The 3,689-nt window shown below is 40.4% G+C and overlaps 1 non-coding gene across 1 annotated transcript; it reads left to right on the top strand.

The window, feature by feature from the left end:
• Nucleotides 1-2,909: 2,909 nt before the first annotated feature.
• Nucleotides 2,910-3,040, top strand: LOC127193472 (small nucleolar RNA SNORA17). Its single transcript, XR_007831125.1, has one exon. It is a non-coding gene; the product is annotated as a small nucleolar RNA SNORA17 (small nucleolar RNA).
• The last annotated feature ends 649 nt before the right edge of the window (nt 3,041-3,689 follow it).

The raw sequence follows: 3,689 nt of genomic DNA, 5'->3' as shown, positions 1-3,689 counted from the left end.
AGACATTTCAGAAGTAGGTTAAAAGAAATGTACTGATTAAGATAATGAACCCAAGCCAGTTATAGGGAAGGAGCTGTGCTGTAGAGATCAGGGTTGGAAATGACGATATAGTCAGCTGCAAAGAGAAATGGGAAGAAGAAAGCTTTTCCTCTTTGCCCATTTGGCCTAACGCTCCCTGGCAAGTCCATCCCTTCAAATGTATTACTGCCTGTTTCTTTGGCATTCTGACGCATACGGAAGACTAGCTGAGATATCAAAACTCACGTACCGAACAACTATTGGATCCCTGGACTTTCTGTCAAGAGACAGCCACTGATGGGCTAGCCAAAACATACCATGCAGACCACTCAGAGAAATTATATATATATATATATATATCACATATATTATTTACTCCATATAATCACATACATATATAATATATATTATCATATATATTTATATAATCAATTATGTTTCTCTAAAAACCTGTAGCTTATCCATATGCCCAGGAATGGTATAGCTAGGCCATGTGGTAGTTATATTTTCAGTTTTTGAAAAAATACCTAACTGACTTTCAGCGTAGCTTCTCCAGTCCACACTCCCATCAGTTGTGGGTAAGGGTATCTCTTTCTGCACATCTTTGCCCACGTTTGTTGTCAATTGATTACTTTCTTTTTCTTTTTCTTTTTTTTTTTTTTTTTTTTTTGGATTTTTTTTTATTAATATATTTTAGTAACTTATTCATGTTACATCTCAATTGTTATCCCATTCCTTGTATCCTCCAATTCCTCCCTCCCTCCTGCTTTCCCCCTACTCCCCTCCCTTAAGCCTGTGACTGAGGGGGACTTCCTCCCCATGTATATGCTCATAGGGTATCAAGTCTCTTCTTGGTAGCCTGCTGTCCTTCCTCTGAGTGCCGCCAGGTCTTCCCCTTCAGGGGACATGATCAAATATGGGGCACCAGAGTTTGTGTAAAAGTCAGTCCCCACTCTCCACTCAATTGTGGAGAATGTGTCAATTGATTTCTTGATGACAGTCATTCTTACTAGGGTAAGTTGGAATGCCAAATTTGTAGGCTTAATTTACATTTCTCTGATAGCTATTGTCTCAGTTACTTTTCTGTTGCTGTAACAAGACACCTTATAAAATAAAATGTTTGTTGAGAACTACAGTTCCAGAAAGTGAGAGTCCATTATCATCATAATGAGGAATTCAGCAGTAAGTGGGCATGGCATAGGAGCAGTAGCTGAGAGCCTACATTCTCATCCATAGGCAGAGGCCAGTGGGGGGTGGGGGGGAAGGTAGGGGAGGCTTGGCATCAGCTTTTGAAACCTCAAAGCCTGGTCCCAGTTACCAACCTCCTCTAACAAGGCTACCCTTCAGAATCCTTCCCAAACAGTTGCACCAACTGGGTGCCAAGTATTCAAACATATGAGCTTATGGGCCATTATCATTCAAACAACACCAACTGATAACAATGGATACTTTAAAAAATGTTTATTAGCTATTCATATATTTTCTTTTGAGCATTCTTTATTCAGAGATGTATAGCCTATTTATTTATTTTTTTTTTGACAGAAGGAATATTTATTCCAGCATTTGTAAATAACTTACAAGGGAATAAGCACTCACTCAATAAGTATGCAATCATTCAGATCTGGCAACTATTCTCTGAGGCAATCAAGAGGGATCAATTTTGTTCTGCAATTCTTAAAAACTAAACCATAGCTGTATATTTTCTCTACTCCCTGCCCTGTCCCTGACCCCACCTTTATTCTCTCCTCCTTCTTCTCAAATTTACTACCTCTTTTAATTTAATTAATATTGCTTTAAACACAAATGAAAAGATATAAAAATACAACTTGATGAGCTATTTAGTGTTGTCTGTGTGTATATGATTTCCGGAATGACCACTTAGCTTTGTATAATTAATTACGGGTTCGCCCTGAAGAAGACTACTTCTCCTCTCTCCACAGTCACTACTTGCCCGTTGTACTTTGTCTAGGATTGGGGGCCCACAAAGTTTCTTCTCTGTGCATTAGCATATCTATTGGTTTTGTTATTGGTCAGGTCCTAAATTAGTAGCCGTATTTGTTGAGGTATCAAGGTGAAGCTTCAATGTCATTTCTGGGAGACACAATCTGGAGGGAGACTTTCTGGTCCTTTGGAGACTACAGTCTTTCTGGCCCTTCTTCTGTGATGTTCCCTTAGCCATAGCACTGTATCATAAATGTTAGCATCAACTGGGGCTGGGCACCGTGTGATCAGTTTTCTCTGCATTTTTACTGGTTGTGGACTTCTGTAATGTTCCTTATCTGTTGTAAAGGGATGCTTTTTTTTTTTAATGAAGTATGAAAGCTACACTAATCTGTGATATTTAGCATAAAGTTAGGAATTATTATGATTTAGGAAAGTAGTAGCAGTAGGCTCTCCTCTCAAATCCATGATCCCACCAGGTAGTTGTTTAGGTTTGCAATACCAGAGATAAGTGAACCTTAAATTTAGTTTGACAGCTATTGGCTACTGCTGAGATATGAGTCCCATTATTGCACCTTTAGGGGATATCATGCCATGCTGGTAATCATTTGACTTATTTGTTAGCAGGTTTTTTTTTATGTTTTTGTTATTGATTTTTATTTTTGTAGTCTATATATATAAGTCCTCTGCCAGATATAGAGCTTGTAAAGAAATTTACCCCATTCTCTATGGTGCCTCTTCATTTGATTTGCTGTTTATGTTACTATATAGAAAATATTTAGTTTCATAATGTCCCATTTGTCAAATGAAGAAAAAGTCAAAACAATCTCATTAAAATGAAGAAGACAGGCTGTCAACTATCTCTATTTATGCATAACATAGGCGTCTATGTCTTAGAAACAGCAGTGACACAAAAAGGAAATAAAAGAGTTAAATACAGAGGAAAATAAGCTGCTCCTGGAGGCATTAGAGATGTGGCTTCTGTGTCACATGTGCATCAGTAGGTGGCAGAGAGGAGAGAGGCTGTGTCTGTGCTCAGTGTTCTGACCTATGAACATCTGTTTATTAGTAGCCTAACATTCTCTGACAAAAGCAAGCTTGAGGCGACCCACCATTCTGGTGCCATGCAGACCTAGACAGACTCCCAGAATGGAGATCAAGCTGGAGTCTGGAAGGTTCCTAAGACTGCAGGTCCCAGGCTAGAGTGAGCCCAAGACAAATGATCCCTGCAAAGGGCCACTTGGGAGGGCTGGGTGAGAAGCAAGCCTGAGATGACCAGCAAAATGACCCAATGAAACCCAGACAGGGAGCTAGCCAGGGATGACCAACAGTTCAGAGCCACGCATGCCTGAAGGGACAGACCATGCCCAAGATGACCCCTGCTCAGTGTCATAATGCCCAAATGAGGCATAACATTCATTGGATCAATCCTGATATGATTACAGACACTCAGAAAGCCCAAACACCACTAAGAGGAACAAGTAAGTGATGGAGAAATGGAAGAGAAAAAGAAACAGAAGGATGTGAGCACAAAGAAGAGAGGCAGAACTGAAGACTCAAGGGTAGTAAGGAAAAGCCGTTTGTGGGTAGCCAGTGATACCAACCTGGGACCATGGTGGGAATCCTGGCCTGTGCTGCTACAGGGGACCACATCTGGATTCATGGCACTGCAGCAGCAGGGGTCTCTTACCACCAAAGGCCAAGCAGACATCACTGGTCTGGTCTGCTAT

Source organism: Acomys russatus, chromosome 8 (genome assembly GCF_903995435.1).
Source record: "Acomys russatus chromosome 8, mAcoRus1.1, whole genome shotgun sequence".
In the NCBI taxonomy this organism is placed as follows: domain Eukaryota; kingdom Metazoa; phylum Chordata; class Mammalia; order Rodentia; family Muridae; genus Acomys; species Acomys russatus.
The sequence above is the reverse complement of the archived record's forward strand: the minus strand, read 5'-3'. Positions and strand labels throughout refer to the sequence as shown.